This window comes from Neolamprologus brichardi, chromosome 3 (genome assembly GCF_056152115.1).
Source record: "Neolamprologus brichardi isolate AB-2024 chromosome 3, ASM5615211v1, whole genome shotgun sequence".
NCBI lineage: Eukaryota > Metazoa > Chordata > Actinopteri > Cichliformes > Cichlidae > Neolamprologus > Neolamprologus brichardi.
In genome coordinates, this window is record NC_142106.1 from 38,534,155 (window position 1) to 38,562,111 (window position 27,957).

Here is a 27,957-nt window from a genome sequence, read left to right on the forward strand (position 1 = left end):
TACTTTTTTCAAGTAACTTGACCAACACTGATTGAGAGTAACATCCTCCTCTCTGCCCCTTAATGCTCTCTGGTCACTGTGGTAACGCATAAATATTTCTTTCAAAATAAGATACACAACTATAACACGGGAAAAGACCCAGGGAAACAGAGTTAACGATAAAAACCCTGAAAACTTCAACTCTCGCGTCCCGGTACCAAACGACTCACGGCCCGGTACCAGTCCGCGGTCCGGGGGTAGGGGACCGCTGGTCTATAGAGTTCCTGTAAGCACAGCAAACAACTGTAAACCTCAGCCTAAGTACAGATTGAATTTACAAGAAAATGAAATCACCTTATTCCCTATTGTACTTCATGAAGGAGTGGTAGTCTCTAAGCAATCAGACCACACCAGATTCATTAAAGTGTGCTTGGCAAATCTGTGCTGACTTACGATGACATACTGAACAAATTGAACAACAAAAAAAAAAGCAACACCTTAATGAAAAAGCAATTCATTAAGGGTCTAGTTTGAACCAGGAAATACACGAGCACTTGAACTAAATTTCCTTCTGCGTATCACATAAGAATAAAGCTTTTACAGCGGTGTCATAATTGAGCTTTAATCGTTTGTTAGAAAACATACGGCAATGTGTAGAGATGAAGTACAGTTTTACAATTTAATTTCACACACTTATATGTCCCAATAAATTCCTACGGAGGCTTGCCAATTCATAGGTGCGCCACCAATCCTGCCGCCTCCGCTGCTTGTCAGGAAATGTAGAAGAGAAATTTTGCTAACCTCATATTGAAGGATATATATCTCAGTGTGAGACACAAATTGATTTAACCCTCATTGCTACTTTTCCTTTATTACAAAACTCTACGGCGACAATTCAAATTCTTATAAACTTTTTATTTAGCTCTCCTCCTTGTTTTAAAAGGTAATTTATCATCCCATCTCCATAGCCCCGGTGCTTTTTCCTCCCCTCTCGCCGTCTCGAGTCTCTCAACATCAATGAAGCCTCAGTTGAAAATATAGTCAGGCCTATGCAGACATGACAGCAATAAAGTGCACTTGATTACATGGTTGAACGTAAGGACAAGGAGACAGAAGAGCAAAGGAAAAGAATACAGCCTCTCAGCTTTGATCGCGCCAAACATCTCGAATTTAGAAAGTCCTTTTTTTGTGCCGTCTCGGCAGAGGCAGGTGTGGGAAGGTTGAATCTTGGTCATCAGCTGTCAAGGCCGTAATGAACAGCATTTACTAGTAATACCATGCGCTGCCACATTTCAGGGTGTGAAATGTCAAAGTGTCCATTCTCCCCAAGCTAGTCAGAAGCTCCACCGTCAGGGCTTCAGCTGTAAACAATTGGGAAAGAGAGGCGAGACAGCAACAGAGAACGTTCTCCGTTTCACCCATTACAGTCTAAGTGTGAAAGAGTGGTAGAATGTCAAGCCTAGAAAAATAGAGATGCTTGCAAAGGGTAGAAAAAGCGGGTTTCAAATGGATTCCATTTGGCAGACACATAATGATAGCTATTAAACAAAACTGAGGGAAGTAGAGCAGGAGAGGGTGAGAGAGACACACAAAGACACAGAGAGACAGGCAGGGCGTAGCAGGCAGACAGGCAGAGAGACACCTGCTGTTGCATCACCTGCTGTAATAATAGTGTTGACATTCAAATAGAGAGCTTTGACAATAGGAGCTAGCTGAGGCAGCACCCGGTATTCAAATAAAAGAACACATCAGGAAATATTAGCAAGCATCAGGACTTTTTTTTAGCACGCAGTGAAAACCACTTGACCCTTTGGCATCCCGCAAGTGCTTATACAGTATAACTTAATGTGTGTGTCTGTGTGTGTGTAAAAGCAAGCGCAGACGACACCTTAAATGAGCCGATTCTCCACTTAACTCTTATTCATTCCATATAAACTGTGCATTCCCAGGCTGTGAATAGAACTATAGGAGCACTGTGTATTTGTTTATATCGTTATACAATGCTGGAATAACACAGCCTAGAAGGATGCAAGGTTGTTGTTTTTTTATTTAGTTTGTTATATATTATATATATTGTGTAAGTGCTGCTATTGTATATATTGTCAGTACCTTCTTTAAAATTGCTTCCATTCATTCACTGAGATTTGTGGTAAGGGTTTGCATCTTCCAAAAAAGGCATACTATATATACTATATTACAGAGGCAAATATATACTGTATATTATCCTTGCTCATATCATGGGCTCTTATTTTGCAAACTGTATTTGGCAGCCCCTTGAATGCCCTCAAACCTCACTGATTTACACAAGTCAACAGCTCTTTACGGCCTCCTAAGTCCACATTTGCCTGTGCCAAAAACAGTCACACCAGGAGCTGCTCACACCGGCACTGGAAGAAGAACAAGTCACCTGATGGTTGCAAACCCATCATTAAAAAGAGATAGATAAACCGCTTTCATAATAATAATTATAATAATGATAATAATAATAAGCACTATATATTATAGTTACCACTATATATTATAGTTACCATAGTTACTGCTTAGTTACCATGTAATTACCATGCAATATACTATTAATATGTATGTAAGTAACAGTTATTGTGTGGTTATTACCTCTTTGTTCCCACAGTGTTACACCACTGTTACAATGTTATCAGAAGCTGTTATTTTAAAAACAACAATAATGATAATAGTAACAATGTTAGAACTTTATATTACAAACTTGTTACCATGTAATTACCATGCAATATTATTCTTAATCGTATATTAAATAATAATATCTATGCAGGATATTTACAGTTAAATGTAGGTAAATGCATAATACTACCCCACTATTACAATGTGATTATGTGATGTTATCAAGCTGTAAGAAAAAGGGGTGCCAGCATAATAATAGCGATTACTGTTTTAGTAATGTACATGCTCTCTGTCACTGTGGTTTCTAAAAGTGAAAAGAAAAACCCTAGAAACTGTCTGCTCTCTGAATCTATTACACGAATGCTATTGCTATGGGTGGAAACCATGTTTTCAGCAACATTTTGGGGAACAGTGTCTTTCTCCTATTACACAACTCAATGCAGAGTTCGATTTGCACTTTATGTAAATGTGTTTGAGTCTCTGGAAGGCAATTATTTCTCAGTCCTTCAATGAAATTAATCACAGCTTTGTTGGAATGTATAGGTTTTGTTTTTCTTGACTGGCATTCCAATTCCACTCACACTTCCAGTCTTTAATTATCACTGTCATGGTATCTTGAATACCCACGTTAAACATAATTCAAAAAACGGAACGGACCATTAGTCGGCAAATTCTTTTTTGACTCTCTCTTTCATGCACCCCACATGCCCCCGATGGGACTATCAATCAAAATCCGATTCAGCTGATAATCGCATTCACCGATGCACGTTTTTTATTCTCTTTTAAGTGCCCGGCCGTCTTTTGTGTCAATGTAGACGTGCGGTGATTGCAGTAGAAACTTTTCATGTTTGAATTCAGTGGGGTTTGAAAGACTGCAGATATCAGCAGATTCTTGCTGATGCACAGGTCAATACCTATTATAGTAAAAGCAATAGTCATTGTAGTGCTCCTACATTACCAGCTCCAGATGCTGTTGCCTTCAAAAGCTGTGACACTTTCTATAGTGATTTGATGCTAAATCTGATGGTTTAAGAGCGCTCTGATTGTTTCTCTACTCCTTTCTGTACTACGTGAGCAGAAAAATAAAAGGTATGCACTCTGAAAAAGTGTCTCCACTATACGTAGAGCAAATTGTGTTACGGTCGGCTTTTCTCAAAGTGTAAATTGGACATTTGCCATCAGCGCTCTTTGAAAATGTGTAGAACTGCCAAAGCCTTCCTGATATCTATTTGCCTTTATCGTATTTAAGTAATTGTTCTTGGCTTCTGTGTTAATGCAGTACCACATCCATTAGCATGATGCTTAATAGCTAAATTTGGGACCATCGAAGACCAGTCAATTACTTTCCTTTCCTATCAACCTCCATTTCAAAAAGCACTTGAGGAAATGATTTTCCATTACAACTCACTCCTTAATTGTTGAAGAGTATAAAAGCTACACTAATGCAAAAGAGGGAAAAAAAAGTTGTTTTAATAAATAAATTAAATCATTTCAATCCTTTCAGCAATTTCCGGTCATTGTTTTGGTACCGATGCATTAAAAGTGGCACATTTTGGTTTTGTTAGCAATTTTCAAGCAAATTTCCAAACTTTTACAAAACCGTATTAGTTGTTTTGGCTGGCTTCTGTTTCTTATCATTTCTTGGATTTTCTTTTTTTCAGCCATACTTCATGTTTACAAATTAAAACTACACCTTGTTATTGTGGTGCCGGTTTAGCTCAGTGCATTGAGCAGGCGCCCACTTACCATACAGCTAACAGCGGCCGGCCCGCGGCCCTTCGCCGCATGTCTTTCTCTCTTTTGTGTACTCTATACTTTGTGTCTATTGAATAAAATTATTAATTAATTATTTACTGAGTCATACTTTAAATGTAAGATTCCTTCTATAAAATGGGTCATAAAAAGGAAGACATTTACTTTTTACAGTACTTGGTACAGTTCGCCTTGTAATCGGAAGGTTGCTGGTTCGAGCCCCGGCTTGGACAGTCTCGGTCGTTGTGTCCTTGGGCAAGACGCTTTACCCGTTGCCTACTGGTGGTGGTCAGAGGGCCCGGTGGCGCCAGTGTCCGGCAGCCTCGCCTCTGTCAGTGCGCCCCAGGGTGGCTGTGGCTACAATGTAGCTTGCCATCACCAGTGTGTGAATGGGTGGATGACTGGATATGTAAAGCGCTTTGGGGTCCTTAGGGACTAGTAAAGCGCTGTATAAATACAGGCCATTTACCATTTACCAAAAATGCAATGGCGGTTTACACTGGACTAACATATCAGTGCAAACTGACATGGTGTTCATATAGGCTATTTAAATAGCAGACAATGCACTGACTGATAGCCATTGCTAGCGTATGCTAGAAATTAAACATGCGTTTAAATGCTTTTTCCTAACATTATCAAAAGTAATTGTAGTTGCCTCTGTCTTAAATATTTAATTATTTCCTGTAAAAAAAAAAAACATTGTCTTTTTCTGTAATTTAGCTGAAAAGTTCAAAGCCAGAGTTACAATGGTTATTGTTATATTTGGTACATTAGCAGGAACCAATTATTGCAAGCGTGCTTATCACCTGTTAATTCCTGGTCGTACAACTATTATAACAAGCGGGGCTGGAAAATTTTTAATATTTGACTGCATTCAGAAAAGTGAAAAGAAAGAAAAGAAGCGTTCTGATTTATACAAGAGAGCAGAGGAGCGCAGACAAGCATGAGCGACTTTAAAGTTTTTTAAAGGAAATGAGATTTGGAATATGACAGCGCTCCTAATATCCTCATGCACAGCTTCCCAGCATGTATGCTAATGTCCTGCCCTGACCACTAATACACAGGCGGAAAAGTGGGGCTAAATAAAATGAAGGAGAAACCTGTGAAATATAATTCTAAATGCCTAAAAACGACTACAGTATCAGCCGTCTTGGATCTGTACTTCTTCATTCGGATGTTCTCATTTGTATCCACACCTGTGTCATTCACAGCCTTACGTCTTAACCTAATTTCATGGTCTGTGGGTTTGGATGGATGGCTCTGCTGCAACCTTTACACCGAGGGGAGGAGAGAGAGTGCCGTGAGTGTGTATGGTGCACGCGCGCGCGTGTGAGCATCTGTGTGAGTGTGCACTTACACAATAGCACAATTGGGGAAGAGCAAAGAAGAAAGAGAGAGAGAGAGAGACCGGATGCACCGCTACAATAGCACAGAGAATTGTAGTCAGTGGCAGATATTAACCTTTTAACCTTGTACTTTCTGTTAACAAAAATACATTAAGCTGGATAGCTGACAGTGAATTGGGATTTTACAGACTTTGACTGAGCATGACTGAATGATGAGGTGGACCTATTTTGTGGTAATGCACTTCAATTACAGAAGCAAGTCTGCTAAAAACACATAAGCTCAAGCAAGATATATTAGGGAATTTGGTAACGGCAAATTATTCTTGTTGTTGATCTGAATGACATATGAACTACGCCTGACTGGAAAAGCTGGAGCAGGGATAATAATGCTGCTGAGAGCAAACAACATTACATACAGAGCAGCGGATAAACTTTAACGATCCCAAACAGAATTAGTCACCGATTGTCGTTGATTAGATAACAGGTATTTTAGAGTAGGTGCGATTATTTTTGGGGTCAGCGTAACAGCTCGGTGTGTTCTTAAGCAAAATGTCAACATTGCCCTTTTAGTTTGTCCGAGTATCTTTTGGTGTGACGGCTTATTTAGCCAAACCATGCATGGCACCAATTATACTGGAGGGAAATCGATTCCAACAAAGCTCTCTGCTTGGACAAACAATAAAATGATCAAAGTGACTGGATGGGTTTTTTTTTTTCTTGCAACAAGCAGCAAAATTACTTTGTACTTTAAAGCTTAGTTTTTAACCCGGTCAAAATGGGTAATTCTTAAAGCTGTTAAAGAGTGTTCTCCAGCGTGATATGAAGACATGGATATACACACAGAGAGGAAAAAGAAAGCTAAATAAGCAGCAAGAGCAACAAAGAGGAAAAAACAAGATGAAAGAAGAACGCTGCATCGCTATAACAACAGAAGGACATCTCATTGTTTTGTTGCAAATTGTCCCAATTGAGTCCACAGAGTTTTACCGTAGACACAATTGTTTTTTCACACAACAAGTGACATAGCTGGTCCCAGTCTATTTAAAGAAACTGATACTTAGTGCAGTCTTCTTGCTGCAGCTTTCACATATCATAATACATAATAAATCACATTTTGATGCCCTGTCAAGAAAAGTTATGACAGAATGTGCAAATTTGCTAATAACTAATAATAATAGATTTGTCATTTCTTTTTGGTCATTTGTATCAACTTATCCAAAAGTTCAAATAATAAAGCTTACTAACACAATTTAAAGCAAATCCTTCCCGTGCTAGGTATAGCGGCACTGTTCTTCAGCGGATTATTCACGGGCACATTCTGTGCTCAATTAAAAACGCGCCATTTTATAATTATTAACGGTTTACCTTTGTCTCACACGTGTTTCTAAGAGACCACCACTGCTGCATTTAATCAACCCCTTACCTTGCTTTTGAGACATTTAATTTTCCGCGCTGTCATTATCCATGTGCATTTTGTCAAGTTCAGAAGAGAGAAGAAACAGTGAGTCGCCCAGTTTGCATGAAGCTTATTTTAATTACTGTAGTATCTTACTCCACTGCTACAGTCCTCACTGAAAGTACAGTACTGTGAAACATATTAAAACCATAATGAATATGCTAATTAGCCTTTTTTTATATTCAGAACCCAGCTGTGGTTTTATATTCTAATGATAAAAGCATCTTTTTATGTAAGCTATAATAAGTGCATGTAATTGCTGATATTATTGTAATGGATGTCTATGTTACGATGCAGGAGTTCATCGTGACTGAGCTACGAGTCTACAGCACTGCCTTAATCCATGAACCATAACTTTAACTCGTGATTGAACACATAAAACCAGGGATTTGAGCAAACTGCTGGCCAGTGTTTTTATCAGTAACATTTTGTACATACTGAGTTTTCATGGTCAAAACGTATACAAATGGCCAAGGCTACATAATCACACATGGATTAATGCACGAAGGCCAAAAACTTGCCTTCACCAAGGAGGCACAAAGTTAGCACGGTAACGTGTTTAAATTAGCACTGTATAATCAAGCGTAAAAGATTTTAGAAAGTATGAAAGTATAAAACTTTAGCATATAATTTAAAATACAAAAGACACTCCACTGCAAACAATAAATAAATAAAAAACTTTTGTTAGGCGTTACAGTGTGCTACACTATTTTTTGACTGTGCTTTAACGAGGGAAGGCTGGTCACTGTATTTGTCGCCAGGAAATGTGATGATTACTTTTTAAGGACATGCTTTTGCATCAGTGTCACTGCAGCAGCAAGAGTGAAAGTTGTGCCGGATGTGCGGATTTGAATGGGAATATTAAATTACACCTGCTTTTGATAATAATGCCGGGCATGCTGAGTATCCGTGACAGTCCAAACCCACCCTGAGGACACAACAAATTGTATCTGCTGTTCCCGATGGGCTGTCCAGGTGTGCTAATAATTTCTTCATTTTAAAGACTGTTTACTGCTCGGGGCCGTTCTTCCTGTTCTCAAAGGGCTCAATGCAGCGCTGTGAAAAATTAAGTAGACCTCATGATTCAATAGCTTGTAGAATCTGTAGAGAGGAATCATTTCTGCATGACTTGGTTGTAAAAGACTTTTGGGCACCTTTTCTTTATAGTGTTGCAGTATTTGTTTATGCACAGAGTTCTTAAAGTCCCACGACAGCATTTCAATCAGACCGAGGTCTGGACTTTGACTGGGTCATTGCGATGCCTCGACTCTTTTCTTTTTCAGTCATTCTGTTGTGGATTTGCTGCTGTGCTTGGGATCATTGTTCTGTTGCATGACCCAGTTTGGGCGAAGCTTCAGAAGTCAGACTTTCTTTTTTGCAGGACCGTATGGCATGTGCCAGAACCACACAGACCATTTCCTGAAGTCTGCTGTGACTGTCAAGCTCCATGGTCCAGGAAAGCCTTATATGTGATTACCTCATCATACAGTTCTGCAGACTCCCATATTTGGCATGGCCACAGCCAGAGACTAGAGACGCCAAAAGCTCAGTTACACTTTTAGATAGTTCGTGCCAACAAATATAGCAGGAAGTATTTCACATTCTGAGGCTGGATCATAAAATAAATCAATTTTACACTGTGTGGATACAAATTGGGCTGGGGGTGATTTATCATTTTACTGGTGTCCAGGCCATTTTGGGTTAAATTAGGGATTTTGCAATGAGGAATGACGTGTTATTTGCATTTTTTTTTATGGCACCGAGTCACGCGCAAAATACAGAATCAAAAACCTTGTAAATCAGAGGGAATAGTTGGAAAGCCTCTGCTCGGTCTCGTAATCTGTCTCCTGTCTTAACAAGAGGTGTCTGAGGCAAGAGTGGGGAAGAAACCCAAGTCTCACTGGTACAATTACAGAAGTGCACTGCAGTCACTTAGCCTGCTAATACACGGTGTGATATTAATTACTGTTTGTAAACAATGCACTTTGCAGAGATTATTGCATGCACTCTGCGTCCTCCATTTGTGTTTGGTAATTCTCACAAGTGATTAAGTGGTGCAGCAAGGACAGCTGTTCAAGATGAGTTCATTGGCATGTTTAATTAATTGCACTTGAGATAATTATTCAATCATTACTTTGATTAATTTTCTGCGTCCCAGATAATGCATCAAACGTCTGCTCGACGTCAATAGTTTTGAAAGCACGAGTAAAACAAGCCAAACCGATTTTGGGGGGGTTTTGATTTAGGACTAAAGTCAGCTTTTGTTTCCGAAAATAATGCCAATGTCAGCCCGCCACGATGGGAATTCGTTATTTTGAACGCATGGTTGATCTGAACAATCCTAATGCTCACTTAACAGGCATACCATAAAGGTTGCTGTAACACCTGTCGAGCCAACACATCAGCAGCACCCTGCCACCGCTCACTTCCCTGTTTTAAACTCATTTCAGTCTGCGTTGCGTTTAAAACAGGCTTATTCTTCACCTCCTCAGATATGCAGGGTAGTGGCAACATCCAACTGAAGGAAAGCCAGGCAAATCGTTTGTGAGAGATCTTGTCAAACAGATTAATTCCCACCCTGGGCCTTGGGGTTCTGGACCGTTTTTCTGTCATGCTGCTTTGCCAGGCTTCCTCTTGATAATACCCCAAAGATAAAATTAATTGTGCAGGGAGATGTGGGATGGGGAGTATCTAAAAGGACCTTGAGCAACACATGAAGCTCTCTTTTCCTCTCCGCTCCTCTGCATGTGAAAACACAGAAACAATCAAACCGTCAAAAGCATGACAGATTGCACCGATGATCGCTAACTTTGTTAAGAAGTTTCTGGAAGCGGGAGGTCCTGACAGAAATGTGAAGGGACAAAATCAACCCTTGTGGAATAGCCTTGTCTTAAAATGTCTGCGCTCAAATTACCGTCAAAGTGGAATCCCCTCACTTCATCAGCAGTTTACAAAGAAACACGTCACACTAACATTTGCCTGCAGCTGTCTAGCTGTACTATCTAGCTGTGTAATATCAGTAATGACTGAAGTGCTATTTTTTTTTCTTTGGAGCCATTTGGTCAAAAATCGAATATTAAACTAATATAGTTAGTGCCAGCTGGATGATCAAGTTGTTAAAGTGTTAGCGTGGATGTAAATTTTGATGCGATTCATGGGATAGTTATTAAGGCATTTTATTGACAAAGCCTGAAGACAACAAAAGTCTCAGAAATCATCCTCCTGAGACTAGTGGATGCCTGTCTAAAATTTCATGACAGGCCATCCCTTAGTTACTGAGGTTTTTCTAACCACAATGCTAGCTAAAATGCTAGCTAAAAGCTACTATAAATTTCAATGTGATTCATGGGATAGCTATTTAGGCATTTTATTGACAAATCCTAAAGACAACCAAAGTCTCAGAAATTATCTTCTTGAGACCAATGGATGCCTGTACAAAATTTCATGACAAGTAATCCCTTGGTTACTGAGATTTTTCTTACCAGAATGCTAGCTAACCACAATGCTAGCTAAAATGCTAGCTAAATGCTTTTTTTCCTGTTCATACTGCCCAATCAGCTATACCATACAACACCGGAGCCAAATGCAGACACACTTGTGTGAAGCAGACCTTTCCCACAACCTCCTGTCGCCATGTGTATCTCACTACATTACAGAACAAGTGCTGATCCATGCTGTGACAGTGTCTCTGTCTTCACCATTGCCCTTCAAAAGCTGCCCAAAGAGCAATTGAACCAAGAAAAAAAATCCATAGAGGGCAAAACAGAGGAGCAGGTAGACTGTGGCAGCTGTACTTTTGTTGTTTTTTTAATAGCCCCTTGGCAGTGGAGCTGCCCCTGTCACCTCTACTGCAGATGGTGCAAATGTGCCTTTATATGCTGCTGTTGGAGACTGTGGACATGCAGCCAAAGCCCAATCGCAATCCATGTTTGCATGGAGAGATGACTCAAACAAAAGTGTTGCTTTTAGTACTGTCAGAGTCAAAACACATTTTCAGCTGCCTGAGAGGTAAAAAAAAAAAAAAAGAAAAGAAAAGAAAAAGAAAACATGTTACTACTAGTGCTTAAATCAGGATTTTTGTCAGCTACAGTATTTTTTTCTTGCAGACTAGAGCGACTGTTGTTGCAGCTCTTGCTGCAATTTGTATATTTTTTAGTAGCGTATACTGAGATGTTGGTACTGTCAAGAGTTGTAGTATTTTATGAATAAGAGATGAGATCATTGAACTGCTTGCTGCACATCCGTTCCTTTGCAGAGGCAGTCAAACTGTCGTCCGAGGACATATCTTAACTTAGAGCCAAACAGTTCTTGAGAACAATAATGTTTGGCAGTTTCCATTTGTGTGGATTTGAATCTCATTTTACTGAGAACTTCCTGCTCGTACTCTGTGCACGTACACAAAGGCAGCCCTGTGATAACCCTCACAGTCCCTGGGCAGTCTACATCCAACAGCTTTGAGCCTTAGAAGTTGCCGCTGTCACAGTGTGACATCATGAGCTGGGCTGGCAGTGTCCCAGTGGTGTTCTCCTTTGGAGCCAGAGATATTCTTCGACAGAGCTCATCCTGTGATTCCACAGTGTCACTCACGGGCCCAGACAGCCAGGATGACAGCCCTGGAATGAGAGCTCAAGAGCAGGTAGAAACTGTTGACAGGACCCTGGGGAGCAATTATGAGCAAAGCCCCACGGGCTTGCTCAAAGGAAACCACAGCTCGTTTAAGTCGATTAAAAAACAAACCCGCACCCCTGTTAAGGGATAGCACTTCTTGCTAGATTGTTGGACAAAAAAGTTTGATGCTCAACTGGTGACGGATTAATAATAAAAACTCCAAGGGGTTGTCAAAACTAAAGAGTTAAGCTTCAGAGTAAATTAGACTATTTGGATTTCCTGTCAGCAAAATCTTGTCAGTCGTCATCTGTGAATCAGTGAATAGTAAACGTAGTGATGTGATTAACAACTTGACCTTTTGTGAGCTTTTCTACTCCTCAGCACTTGTGTTTTTAAGCCTAGAAAATCCAACAGGAATAAATTCAATAGCTACCTTTGACACTCAGCACTTCACTCTCTTTAAAATAGCTTGAAATAATCAAGGCAGACAGGTAATGGTTTGGAATAAGACTCAGCTTGCTGCCCTGTGACAGACATTTCCAATTAAAAAGGGTAAATAACTTGAGATTCATCTATTTCACCCTGTCCCGAGATATATCAGTCTATCGTGCTTTAAATCCGTTCAGCCCTGAAATGGTAATATCACAGATTTGGATTTCCTAGGAAAGAGAAATGTCATATAGTTCCAATATCCTCACACTGCTATTTAAATCTCCCTACCCTGTCTGTGTTAGAGTTTTCACGAGGCAAACGGAGCATGGGAGGAAGCCAGTGATATTATAAACATTAGATTGTAGCTGGAACTTTACAGAGAGTTTGTTTGCAAGACTTTTGGATTTGACTTTTTCTGGCAGCAGTGTGCCAAGGCGTACGTTGCTCACAGGTGGTAATGCCTTAACCTTTACAACCCACTGTTCTACCCGTGGGATGCAAACTCTATGCGTTACTTTCACCAGCTGCTACTATGCACAATTATTTGGATTATTGAGAGCTACTACGTGTTACTACAAATATGAACATGTAGTTTGTACCAGTAAATTAGACTATGAATTCACTGATTCAATGGAGTTTGGTAATTAAAACAACATTGTAGAAAGGAAAGCAGAGCAAATGAAAGGAAAAACACAGTATGACAGAGTCAGAAAATCTTTAATTGAGATTTTGCTCACATGTAAACCGCATGACATAGTGATAAGCATGCTGACAGTGTAGGATCAAGCGATTAATCCCCCACTCGTACAAGCTTAGAGGTTAGCCCATGACTATTTGGCAACCACGAGTCGTGAGGGAAAAATTAGCACTCTCCAACCGGTTGCAAGAGGTTGCTGAAAGCTGATAGCAGTCTCTGGGGAAAATGATTGCTAAAACCTCAGAGACCATTCAGTGCCCCCTATTTTTCCCTAGTGACCCTTTAGGGAAAAATGTATTCTCTCAAACCGGTTTGCAAAAACCTCCTTGTGATTGCTTTGGTTGCTAGCATATTGCTGCAAAAATGTGATTAGCTAAACAAGCTAATTATGTCGTCAAACTGACACGTGCAGACTTGAGGTTTGTGGGCTAGCAGGCATATCTTCTCCTTATCAATATAAAAGATGTAGGCTGAATATCCCTGTCTTACTGTATCCATGAAATGAACTAGCATGTTGATCTTGTATGACGCTGATCATATCAAAATACCGGCTATCTGTAAGCAAAGCTGGAACTTTGCACATGTAGACTAGACGAGGGGGAAAAAAACTTTTGAATATCAGGCAATATTTTCTTCTTTTTTTCTGTCCAAAGAAGGAAGTAGGTTAAGTTGTGCTTGCATGAGCTGTTTCATTTTTGCTAAATAACAACCCCTTTCAAAGCTGTCTAAACTCACCGGCGTTGTCCGGTCTGATGTTGTGTAACCTCACAGATACTTTGAGCTACCTCCTTATTTCCCAAGGGGACGCCACAGTGGATGGATCCTCATGTTTGTTACACCAGATGCCCTTCCTGACGTCATTTATCTGGGCTCTGGATCGACATTAAGAATACATTAGCTTGTAACTCCTGAGGGGCGAAATTGAACTAGGAAGCTTTCCCTTGTAAGCAGCTGTGTTAACTACCACACCATGAAGCCACTGTCTGATGTACTATAACCTGATACTTGTCGGTTTTGGTAGCTCATATCTTGACAGCAGTGCAGTTTTCGGCTGCAACTCTCTACTCCACTTTAACCTCCAACTAATCTTCTGGGGGAGGGTTTTAATTCAGACTGTAATTTTTGCTCTGGTACTATTGTTATATAGAATTTAAACAAAGTCTAAATATTATGTATTTTTCCCCTATAACCCCATAACCTAAAATTTCTGACATTATTCAACTGACATTTACTACACAAACCAAACTTTTTCTTGGCCTGAGCATGATCTCAATCTGGCACAACTGGTTGCGCAGACCAGTGCTGCGAGTGTGATGAATGGGCCGCCTTTGGCCCAAAGCCTGCCCAACTGCTAATAACCAGAGCTGATTTCAAGTCCAAATTACCCCACATCCACATATGCATCCCAAAAGCTCAGCCAAACTTGGATTACTGCTTTTCGAATACAAGTGAGCGACATTTAGCTGTAATCAGCTCAACTTGGCTGACTACCTGCGCTACTGTAGCCTGAGTCTCGCCCTGTGATGCTGCACTGATGAAGTGCAGCATCACGATAGTGGGGAACATCCAAGGGATGGAAAAAGTCTTCTTTTTTTAAATAAATAAAGTGACATGACTCATTAATGTGATGGATGACTTTGCAATTTTCTGGGACCTCAGCATCGACCCAGCCCCACCAGCACCCTTCAGGAGTACCCCTTGTGGGCCATTCCCAGGTGAAAGCTGGACATTTAAACGTGTCCCTTTTAAATGCTGAGGCAAGCAGGTCCGCTGGGCAAATGATTGCCCTTTTTAGCTCTTGAAGCTCCTGAGGACCCATTTAACTGTGAAAATAAAATTGTTACATTCACCTAATAGCCAGTTAGTCTAAATTATACAGCAATATTTTAAATGACAAAAATAAAAGCTAAAAATAAATAAGAATATAAATTAAGTTAATTATCATCTGTAAACGCTAAGTGGAGCACATTTTATAGATTGAGAACCAGTGGATTTAAAACAGACTCTAGCTAGTTTGTTTTAATCTTGTTGACCAAAAATGTAAATTAGGAAGGGCAATTTTTGTTCATGAAGGAGATCATGACACATTTAGTTAATTTGTCGCTGTCAAAGCCCAATACTTTTAATCTATGCTATTCAAGTTCTAATTGTGCCTCAGTCATGTTTTAAATTATCTGATAGCATCATAGCTTTAAACTTGAAAGAATCCACATTCAGAAATAAGCTTTCAACCTTTCTCGTAGATTCATGAATGTTTCAAACTAATTTGATTGTTCTATCAAAGTCTCTGTGACTTTACCAAAATAAAGTGTGTGAGAAGTGTCAAACCTTTTACAGCAAATGGTGTAATCCTTTGTATTTAAAGGTAGATGTCTTCAGATTTCAGGCACAGTATTTCCAGCACCTAGAGTATGATACACTATATTATACAGTACACTGTGTATACAGTGCACAGCAAACCCCCAGACAAATCGTGTGTTTAGAGTCGATGATCACAGTATGTGGTCTGGTGTGATGGAGTCCTGCCTACACTTTTTTATGGCACTAAATGTTCGCAGTTTTAAAAAGTCACCTGAGATAGAACTGATCTATATACGGCAGCCCTGAAGTTGCATAACACGCTGCCTAAGTACTGATTACTGGCAATTATGTCCAGAGACGGCTGACACAGTCAGATCTATTAAAATGCATCCACTCTACAGACACTCACAGAGTTGTTGTACCCTCGCTATCGATGGGTGACTGGACTTAGTTTCTATGGGAACCAAAGTGCAACACACACTGGTAAAATGAAAATACAGCTGTTGTTGTTCAGACAAATGGTATAAAGCAAAAGTAAAGCTGCTACGAGCTAAGCAGCTGTTACACTAAAGCTATCCCGACTTATAGTTATAGTATATATACTCATAGTTTTTTGCTGCCGGATGGGGAGGGGTAACAGCACTAGATGACAAAATACATTACATATGTGATTGAGCTTCATACTTTTGCTATGCTAAACTCTGAATGTTCATTGATAGCACAGTTAGGTGGCAGTTCTTTAGATCAGCGGTCCCAAACCTTTTTTGTGCCACGTACCGGTTTATGTTCGACAAAATTTTCACGGACTGGCCTTTAAGGTGTCGCGGATAAATACAACAAAATAAAACCTGTACCAGTACCAAAAAAAAGACGATTTATTCATAACACGTGGGAAAACACCCAGGGAAACCGAGTTAACGAGAAAAATGATAATAAAATAACGAACCCTGAAAATCATAAATTTCACAGCCCGGTAACAAACGACTCAAGGACCGGGGGTTGAGGACCACTGCTTTAGATAGTCTTAGGCTACGTCCACACGTACACGGGTATTTTTGAAAACAGAGATTTTCCGTTTTCGTTTTAAAAAATAATCCCGTCCACACGTAAAGGCAGAAATGAAGGAAAACGCTGCTAGGAACATGCCAAAGCAACAGGTGGCGATATATTCCTAACCGTGCAGAAATGTTGGCCAATCAGAAGTCTAGAAGCCTCGGTGGGAAAAAGTAAACAAAGCTGGGGCATAGAAGCAGAACCGAGTTGTATGTGTGGAGGGACAGTAGCTGTGTGTGTGTATGTAAGCATTTAAACACTGCAGAGAGTACAATTAACAGCAACAGTATTAATTCATTCATTTCACCGAAACAATAACGTGGCGCACAGTTTGACGTCAAAAAAGGCGCACACCTTTGACGCTGCGTTTTCTCTGTTTTTCTCGTCCACATGTAAATGCAAAAACAGAGTTTTCAAAAATATCCACCCTGTCCATCTCAGTTTTCAGTGACCGAAAACCCCGTTTACGTGTGGACGAAAGGTGCAAACGCATAGAAAAATCTGCATTTTCAAAAATACGTGTGGACGTAGCCTTAGATGGTTACAGTATGAACTTACAGCTGCACAGCCAACTTTAAATAACTCAGTTGTTTGTGCTTCATCAAAAAAAAAAAAAGATATCGCATTAGACCCCAGTCATACCAGCCCAAGGACCCATTTAAGTGTGTTTCTCGATCGGTTGGCGTGTGGTTCCTGGACAATGAGGACAGTTGCTGAGGCAGGCAAGTTTATTAAGTCCAATTAATGCAGACCTAGAGACTGATTAGTGACCCCTACAGTGAACGTTTTCTGTGATTCGAGTTTTATTACCACTTGACAAATGTTTGCAGACAAGTTGGCATTTTCGATGCGAACTACTACCCGCTTGGCATCCACTTTTTGTGAGAGATTTAGCCTAGCAAAAGCCTAAACCTCCAGCAGCGACATGCCAACCGCACTTAGTCAGGAAACACACATTTTTCCCTCTCTGCCATAGATCCTGTGTAGCTAAACTTTAGCTCTTCTTAGACAATTGAATTCTAAATTATTCAATTTCAGCCTTCTGGTGTTCATTCTAGATCTCTTTCAGTCCTCTTGTGTGCGCATATGCATCATCACAGAAAACTGAACAGAAAAACCACAGTGTGGTCTTGGAGTCATCGGCTGTATCGGGAACTACCAGAAAAGCAGCTTTGATGCAGGATTATTTATCTCTTTTTTTTATCATGTAACAAATAATGTGTGTCATTAAATAAAATTGAATTGTAGAGTTCAGGATAGGTGTAGGTGTGATCACTTTGAGCTTTCCTAAAATACTGTGTAAAGTGCAGATGCACCTATTAATACCACACAAGTGGATCTTCTTAATTAGTGTCTCCAGTCCCACATTCCCAGTCTGAATACCACTCAGGTCCAAACTTCCAGTATGAACTTCTCCTCTTTGGCAGTATCAACATATGTGTCTCCATATTAATGTTTCTCTGTCCTTTTGATTATCTGTGCACGTGCCTCAAGGGTCATTCAGATGTTTTGCTTGAAGGGCTGTCTGGTTTTGACAAGTGCCCTACTCACCTGTGTACATGGCATGAATAGAACACAAAGTAAATATGTCCTCCCTTATGGTAGGTCAGACTACAAGGCAGTCCACTTTTCTGCACAGTGTTGCAGGTCTAAATCAAGAACTGAATTTCAACACAGTGGCATACGAAGCTTTTGCCTCAAGGGCCTGATTTCCTTGTTCTCTGGTGTTTTAACAATGAGGCTGTTCTTGACAGTCCAACTGAGGCAGTCATGTTTAAGTGGCCCTTGAGTCCAGCCTGTTTTGTGTAACAGAGTTAAAAGCACTAAAGTGCATCAGGACTACTGATATGTGCCCAATAAATATCATCAAGCCAGTCCTTCCAAATGCAAAATCAAACCAAAACAAAAAATATATTAGTTAATTTAAAAACACCTGAAAGATTACCTCGTTGATCACCCTAAATATGTTTAATGTCATGCTTACCTTCTTTTGAAGCTATCACTCAGTGATATTCAATAGAATTAGGATCAAGACTCAGAATGGTCCAGTGTTTTCTACTTATTCTTGTTTTCATTCATTTTATCTTATATCTCATTATGCTATTGGAAAAATCATGACCAGCAACTGCCTGGATACCTTGATTTTATTGTGTCCTTTGCAGATTCAAGCACACTGTGCCTAATGCAGCAACACAACCCTATGGTGTGTGATGGTGTACTTTTCTTTAAAAAAAAAAAAGTTGTTTTTTTTACTACCATGACCACAGAGCTGATGTGACTTAGCACAAAGCTCCAATTTTGTTTCAGCTGTCCCAAGAAAACTCACCCAGAAGCACTGTGGCTTGAAGCCCACTTTCATTTAGAAGGTAACATATGGTGCGGCTAGATACTACTGCGAGTCTTAATCTCTAAAGTCAGGTTGTATCCATCCTGACGTTTTCTTAGCTTTTAGTTTTGCACTTTAAACCACCCCCCTGTTAAATCTGGGGTCAGGTTTCCTTTGGGCCAGAGGTGGGCAAATAATCTTCCCATGTCTTTACAAGCTTTTTAGTGCGGCCCCCCACAACATTCCCAGTTTCCCATGTGGCCCCTTGGGAAAATTAATTTCCCTCCCCTGCTCTAGCCCATGTCAGCATCTCCCTGTGAATCTTCACCATGACCACACGTGGCTATTACAGTTTTATCCTCTCAGATAACTTATGTGTGTGTGTTAAATGTGGCACACATGATGATGATGATGACAAATACCACAATAATTGGATCGCTCCATTTGTCAGGGCTGAAAATTAAAACCATGTTATGCTAATTAAAGTCTGCTTTAAATATGACTACACGCACATTTATATAGGAACACTTGGAAAGGGTTTTGTCTGCGCTATTTTAGACTACGGTTCAGTTCTTGTCGCACATTCTTTGTTTAAAGTTAAAGCGAGCCAACATCATAATATACCCACTGCAGCGCCACTCCACTCAACTTAGCAGTTCGTAAAGGAACTTAGAATAGAATCAGCGAACTCTGGACACCTCTCAGAGTTAGCAGTAAGGGTAAACATTTTCATTTCATTTAAGTGCCCATTTAAACATATATACCCAAAAGCTTTATGTGCATTTTCATTCAAAGACAACACAGAGAGGATTTCTCAAAGATGCATCTTTGCATGTTAACAGCAGACTTCTTTATAGTACATCGTTACATTTCCAAGCTCGTAGTACTACCATCCTTCAAACCTAGACGTTGCACTATATCACAAAATATCTACATAGTACTCCATAGTCCAGCTAGTGTTTAAACACTACACTGCAAAAATTGTGCTATCTTAGTGTCAGCACAAATTCTTACACAACAGAAGTTGTCGACAAGAATCAATCATAATCTAACTTTAAATATTAATGCAGTTAATTTACTTTCAGCTGGCTAAAGTCAGGCATGTACCTGTGAATACTGTACTTCTGCCACTACCAAAGAACTGCTGCTGCAGACGGGATGATCCTCTTAGAGGCTCGGCAATCTGGGACACTATTCCCACTTCTTACTTTTGCCAATTTGCTCCTGGAAGCCCCTGAGTCCTTGTCTTCATTAAAGGAGTTCCTCATTGATCAATCACTGTCAGGGGAGTTGCCCTGTAATTGCACTGAGCCGTAATCATGACTGACGTCTCCCCCCCACCCCACCCCCCTGCTCTGTCACAGGTCTCGGGAGAGAGAATGCTCCATGACTTTCACACCTTCGACCTCAAGGTAGGCCCCTCTAAGGATTTTACTCTTCTCTTTGGGGTTTATCTTTAACGTTATCAGGTTTTGGACTGATTATCGTCACTCATGCATGTGTTTGTGTATGTATGTTAATGGAGATGGGGACAGGTGAGTTAAGATTTTGAATAAATATGAAATATATTTTTCACTGATACGACTGATTTCCTGCCATATATGCGATAGACTATATTATGTGTATTCATTTAAGAATTTTTCTATGTAATATATTTATACTTAGAGATACACTCTGTAAAATACACAGAGGTTCTTCACTGACTTGAAAAGAACACTTAACAGACAGCAGACGGTGAAAAAATGCCGATCTTGGCCTCTCGTCAAGTTGCTCATGGAGCTAATGTTGTAGATTAGCAGTTGCTGTAACCTTCAGCTTGTCATTTACCCAAGCAAAAGTGTCTGCCAGCGCTCTTGATGTTTTGTACTTATAAGAGACTTTAGATAACCAATTTAAAATCCAGTATTTTGTAACCCCTGTGTTTAATCTTGGCATTTACATGCTCTAACTACACGAGCAGGCTCAGGTAGACAAAATCGAATGCTAATGTGATGCATAATATGAAGCAATAGTTTATCCCAGTTATTCATTTATTTGACATCAAGATCTTGACTTTATTGAATTGTATTTTTTCCCCCTCCAACAATGTGGCTAAGGCTTTTTATGCATGACGCGTAAAGTCCTGAGCTGCTTTGTTTTATGAGACATAAACTAATACATACAGTCAATTCAGTGTTTCCCCGTGCTTTCTCCAAGTGTTTGGAAATCACAGTAAACTTTTCACAGCTGTGCAGAAAGGTCACATGTAAGTTTGCCATCAGCTCTGTAATGTGTGATGTCAAGCCAGCACATAGATTTTTGGAGTATGACTTGCAAAAGATGCAAAATGATTGGTTGATTTTCATGGAATGGAACTGATACTGTTGCCATGACATTAAACCTACCAGGATGCAAAAGTTCTGAAAACATTATAAGATTGTGTAAAATGATTTGTCACTGTCAGAGGTTTGATGGTAAAGCTTGTGATCATGCTTACAACTGGTGATTGCTGTTAATGCCTGCTGTGCCTACACCGAGCACTATTAGATGTAGCTTGTAATCCGTTACACTATTTCATCTTCTAATTGTTCTCATTTTGAAATTGTAATTTTATTAACTCATTTATGTACTTCAGCACTTGGCAAAGAATAACCTCGCCTCTACCCGCTTCCCACAACACGCGCTGTACATTTTTAAATGTCATTTATGTGACACTTGTAATACAAACATCCATAATGTTTTAACCAGGGGGGGAATTGCAACACGGATCTCAATCATTGTGAATTCAGGGCGCAGTCAGAAGAAAGGAAGGTCAGCACGGCTGAACTCTCCTTCCTACAAAACATGATTGTTTTATCAAACTTTGAAAACATGCTCATGATTACTGCTGCTGTGGCAAAACGTCAACAGAATACTGCGGAAAATGCTTTTCCCTGGGAAAATATAGCAGCATTTTCATCTTTTGGGAATAATTCGGCCTTATTTTATACATTTTACCAATGGTAGAGGTTAGGATTTGGACAAGTAGAAAAGTGGGTATTTGCACATAACTAATGTTTTAGAAACACATATACTTACACTCATAATGTAATAATATAAAGACATCTGTAGATGAAATAGAAGTGTTGTTTTTCACTGTCAGTCTATGAGATTGCAGGGACCTTGGCATTTACTAAGTCTGCCATGTCATTGTCTGGAAAAGTGTTCAGGACCATGTACGAGGAGGAAAGTTTTAAATTTAAAATGTAATCAGCACAATCACCACAAGCAATCAGTTCCTCTTCATTTCACCTGATCGAGCCCCCTGCTAAAAGGAGGCTGTTAAATAGAGCATCTTATCAGGCCTGGATTAAGTTTTGACTTTGATTAACATCTGTAGTCTGAGTTTAGAATGTCAAAGTTCAACTTAAAGGGAGAGACAGACAATTTTATATATATATATATATATATATAATATATAATATATAATATATATATATATATATATATATATATATATATATATATATATATATATATATATATATATAATATATAAATATATATATAAATATATATATATATGTGTATATATATATATATATATATATATATATATATATATATACATACAGGGCTCTAGAGCGACAAATGCGACCAAATATTTCAGTGGTGCAACTAAAAATAAATATTTGGTCGCACCTGTGCAACCAACTGTTCGGGTAACAAGAAAAATCTCTGCAACTCTCCGTGTGGTCAACAACAGACACACATTATGCCCTTATCGTGGACTAAACCAATCAGAGATAGTCAGGGGCGGGACCTCTCTGATTGGCTGTGGTCCAGTTGAAAGTGCAGGTGGAAGAGAGAGGTGAGTAGCTTGAATAAAGCGATATCAATTCATTAACGGATTCCACACAAAGACGTAAACACAGAGCGGACCCGACGCATCAGAATCAGCTTTGTCTTTCTCGGCTTTCTCACCCGACGGCCCGAACACGGACATGCTGTTGGAGCTTAGCGATTCTGATGCGTCGGGTCCGCTGTGTTCAAGTCTTTTTTGCGCTAGATTCTGAGCTGCAGGTTTTGTTTCTCTCCAACCAAACTTCGCCGAGCCAGCAGCAAAAGAAGGAGCAAACTACGCTTCACATTTGATCAATGTCATCCTGAATTCCCTCTGACTTTTGCTGTTTTGCTTCCACCACGATAAAAATCACACTTCCTGCACAGCTCTCTCTCTCTGTGTACTTCAGGAACAGTTTCCCGTCTCAAATCTCTGTTTTCTGCATTATTCATTCGCTTATTACCCACCAGTCTACCGTTGCTTACAGCGCTTTCTTTTTCACTTAAATGACCTCGGACAAGAAAGCCTAATTTCTGCTGTTCAATACTGAAGAAATTTAAACTTCTTAAAATTATGCAAAATTGCAGAATATTTTTAAGGTTATCTGCTATAAAAAGCCAGACCAGGAAAATCTCAGGAAAATGTTTTTCTGTTTTTTATTCTCAGTTATTTTCACACAAAGGCATCTGCTGTGATATTCACAATTCTGATGAATTCTCATGTGTATCAGTACTGATAAATGATCAGAATTATAATATTTCTGACTGTCTGAGGCTAAATTGAATCAAATCAGGACTTTGAGAACCTGAATCGAATGGATTATAGAAATCAGTGATGATACCCAGCCCTAGTGAGCAGCCTAGGCCTGAGAGAAGTGGATGCAGCTGTGGGTAATAAGAAAAGATGAAAAGAACCATTGATAACTTTTTTGTTAAGTTAAGGCCTGATCCGTCTGAAATTCATAGCCAGTGCTCTGACACGGTGCCATCAATCTTTGAATGCTGAAAAAGCAGCAGTGTGTCCAGGAAACACATTATATGCTGCAATAAATGCACTGCCCAAGTGTCCCCTCTCCCCACTGCCTTTCAGGAACAGACAGCAGCAAACAGGTCGTCAGAGGAGGCCAAGATGATGATTAAGTTTAACATTTTCTACAATATTGACAAAGCACTTTAAGCACAAGTTTGTTAGTTAATAATTTAGAAATGAATATTATCTGTATGGACTTCCCCCCCAATGAAAGGGCACATGTAAAACTGCGGTGTCAAGCGATGCGGTTGAAAAATTTGAGTGCGCCTAACTTTTGTGCCGGAACGCCTAGATTTTTAAAGTTAGGTGTACCGGTGCGCCCATGTCAAACAGTTAGTCTAGAGCCCTGATATATATATATATATATATATATATATATATATATATATATATATAAATGAATTTAAAAATGAATCAGTTCAGTTGGGAACCAAACAAACAGGATAATCAGTGGAAATGTACATAAAAAAGAGGCAAACTAATATAACTGTCAATTTATGTCAAATTTATGAAATTAACTAATGCCCACATTTTTGAATCCTTTGATTCTTTTTGAGTCTTAATCTCTTCCTTTTGTCTTTAACCCCCATTTAACCCATTTCCCATGTAACCCCACCTCCGCAGGTGATTACACACAGAACAGTGGAGGTGGAGAGAAGCACAGATATCAGATATAAGTGTTACTAAATCGTGTGTTGTTTTCCTTTTAAAAAACAAGCTATGATTTTCGCCTTTTAGATCAGGACAGACTCGTTGAAATAACATATGGGAAACAGGAGCAGTAGGTTGCTGGTTCAGGGCTAGATGCTGGAATGGTCTCCAGTTTCTAACATCTTAATTTATTTTTTATTATTTGTATATAATAGCCGTCAAATGTCATGCACGAAATCTTAGAACAGTAATTTGTTTCATTCCGTACATGACTTAGAGGAAATTATGCATGTGATTTTTCTCAAGCAGTGAGAAATGCCTGCGTGCATGCTGAGCCATCAGAATGAATTCTTTGTAGCTGAGGAATCTGCCAGCTTCAGAGCTCTGTGTGTTTCTTGAGCAGTGGGAATAGAAATAGTCATTTTCTTTCCTACTTTTCCATTGTTGGTACTTGTTTTTTCTTAACTTTTAACTGGTTGGGCAAGTGGCATTAAAGCAACAAAGACAAACTTTCAATTAATGTAATTCCCTTATTTACTGGAGATGTATATTTATAAGGGTATTATAATTCATACACATTTCTTTATCCTCCAAACTTCAGGGCATAAATTTTTCCATTTTGCATCACAGGACTAATTTCCAGGATAATTACTTGTGAAAAAAATGACTCGACAGAAAATTAGATTTACTCGATTTGCAAATAAATAAAAACAATGGGGTTCAGATAAATCCCCTTATTGGCATTGTCCAAATTTCATTATGAAAGCCACCACAAGCTGCACTGACTGACCAGCTTTGAACATTTTGTGAATTTCAATGTCACTACAGCTGAGCTCATTTGGGAAAAGGCGAACCAAGCACACGCACAGGCTATATCCAGACATAATAAACTGTCGCCCTGTTCACAGAGGCGTGGAAAGGAGAGAACACCTCCCCAGCACATCCTCAGACACATCTGTGCCCATGCCCCTAAAATTATGTTTCTTCTGCAGTGGAAATAGGTCAGCCGTGAATACCTGGCTCCTTCCATCTCAAAAAACCCTTTAACACACTTAATTAAGAACGTAACTGTGTGGATTTTCGAGTGTGAGAGAAGTGGACTGTTTTGTTTGTTTGTGAACTTTTGACATGCTGAGAAGATGTGCGACTCATATGTGAAAGGAGGGGATGCGTTCGGAGACGTGAAATATTTCCGTAAATCTGGACGTTTTACAAGCGGCTTTGTTAGGAACCGCAAAGGCACAATAATGCCAACTTGGCCCTCATTTAGACACTGAATCATTCAGATTGCACCACTGTGATTGCTTAATTAAATGCTCGACTGTGTAATGACTTTGCTTGAGAGGGAATTAAATGTCTAAATGCTGCAGAATCTGCGTTGAGCTGAATAGAAATCAATGGGACACGGTGCAGGAACCGAAGGTGTTTTCCGACTTGTTTAGGGTGAATGTTTGGTATTGATGCCATCCCTCAGTCACTCAGTCAAAAGCTCATTCCTCTAAGTCCACAGCATTGATTGCTGGCATACAAACAGTGTGCTTACTTGGTGCTTTCTTGTGAGATCGAGGAAGTCTATTACTTACATGTCTTCAGCCTGCTGTGTGTAATAGTGGATCTACTGTACAATCGTCCAGTGATTAGGGGGCTGTAAGATTACAAGAAATCAATAACGATACATATTAAAAGAAATTTACCACATCTGCTGCACTTCAAACGCAGCCCCAGTGGTCCCTGTCCGCGTCTGTTTATGTTACGATCACGTTTCAAGCTGGTTTGAGTTCATAGTGTATGTTATTCCTCGCTGGCTATTAAAACATGGCCACATTTTTCTCTCAAAATAACTTTCAGAGTCCAAAATTATCACTCGTCCGGCATATTTTCAGAGTGTTCTACTACAAAAGCCCAAAGGCAAACATTAAAACCCATCCCACATGGAAATAGTTCTTGAAAGGAGTGCAGCCCAACTAATCTCACAAATATTTGATTGAACCAAAGACCTTTAGAAACCGCCGAAGCTGCGAAGGGCATACAACTCCTAAAATGACAACCGATTATCAAACTGCCTCTGGCTCGAGACACTGTAATCCCCCAGATGTTGCAGTCTATGAAATACGAGAGTCTGAATTAGATTTCTCAAACAATGTCGGCTTGTCTGCATTCGTAAACCCTCAGCATTTAAGTCACAAAATTAAGTTGACCCCGTCGGAAAGCTTAAGGACATGTAACAAAGCTCCCGGCAGTCTTATTACTTCATCTGCTTTGATCTCATCTACTCTGTGTAATAAGTTCCCACTCTAGCAAGACCACTGGGGCTAATAAGGGTTTTTATCTGCTTTTTGATATTAGATATTAACACCTCATCAAAGTTAAGCCAGCTGTAGGCTCTAGTCGTGCCTCCAAATTCACATTAGCCTAACAATGTCTCTAAAGGAAATCTTATCAAATTCAAATTAAGGGCGAGTTGAATAGCCAGAAGGAAACTGCTACCCATCACTCAAGGAACAAGTCGTTTGGTTCTGCACAAGCAGGCTTTGGAAATCACTGGACAGTAGGTTGATTTTTTGGTATGAGAACGTTAATACTTTAAATTCGCCTCTCGCAATCCCGAATCAAAACTGCACGCATTTGCAGCAAATGAATGATGAATGTTTCGCCGGCAGGAATGAAAATAGGTCTGACTGACACAATCAGGATTTGCTGTTTGAGAACTCCATAAATAGCGTCTCTAGTCAGCCAGCCTTTGTGATCTTTACCTGAAGATGTTCGTAGTGCGTGTGTTGTTTTTGACGTTATCTTCAGATACTCGGTGCAGGTTGTAACCCAGTGGTTGGTTGGCATCACCCGTGAAGCCGAACGCACTTATGTAAACATCTGTCGTCAATCCTCGCCATTCCTGAACGGCATACCCAAGTGAAGACAAGCGTATAGCTTTTTTTTTCGTGTGTGACGAAAGAAGAACAAAACACTAGCATCTAAGTTATTTTAGAGGCCTTACTTCTTCAAACATTTGTCAAGGTAAACCCTGTATCTAGGGAGAGAGAGAGAGTGCAAAGGTTTCAGAATTCTTATCATCCCTTGTGGCATCCTTTGTCAGGTTGTATGAAAAAAAAATGAAATATTAACTGGAAAATATAGCTCGGAGAGATAGAAAATAAATTACTTCAGTGTGGCAAGGAAAAGAAGATTGTGAGATTTATCAAGTCAAGATGGAAATGCCTGCTAAGTCTGTGGCCCTACCTTGAAAAATTAAAGGAAAAAAAGCGTTAAATGCCTTCGAGTACATTGTGATGTAAAGGCATGCATGTGCGCCTGCGAAGATGTAGCGTGTGGAATTTGTTGTTTGAATGTGATGGCGTTGCATGTGGCAACAGATCATACAGAAGATTCAGCTAACACATACGAACACGCAGGGAGGGTATCCAAAATGTACTCCCCAGTCTTTTAACACTTAACAGATTTGGTGTAAAACAGCTTGACTGGCAAAATCTATAATTGTACAGATAAGTGAACATGTTAGCTAGATAAAGGTTAAACTATCAGGGATATGTTCTCCATCCGTCTAAAGCCAATTTTACACATTCAGCTCAAGCAACAGAGGGTGGGAAAAAAGGAGGCGGGGGGGTGAAAAAAACTGGCAAGTCAATATTGATTGATCTGGAGCCTTAGCAATTACCTCCATGTGCAGAAGACCATGTTAAGGTCAGTATTATCTTAGCTCATTTTATGGGTCAGTGCTCTGGCTTTAGCTGAAATAAATTAATGGGGTAAACACTTTAGCTCACCTTGATGAAATGGATGAAGTGGAAAAGCTTTGCATAGGTGGGAGGTACAGTGCTGCGGAGTGACCCTTGATATTTTCCCGAACGCCCATAGGTCGTAAAATCCCAG

General features: G+C 39.7%; 1 protein-coding gene across 20 annotated transcripts in view; it reads left to right on the plus strand.

Annotated features, from left to right (window-relative positions):
• The window catches only part of ptprda (protein tyrosine phosphatase receptor type Da), a 414,186-nt gene that overhangs the window by 185,238 nt on the left and 200,991 nt on the right, over positions 1–27,957 (plus strand). For all 20 annotated transcript variants that reach the window (XM_087837434.1, XM_087837442.1, XM_087837449.1 and 17 more), the window contains exon 8: positions 19,952–19,999. The gene's annotated coding sequence lies outside the window, so the exon portion shown is untranslated. The remainder of the gene's footprint in view (positions 1–19,951; positions 20,000–27,957) is intronic.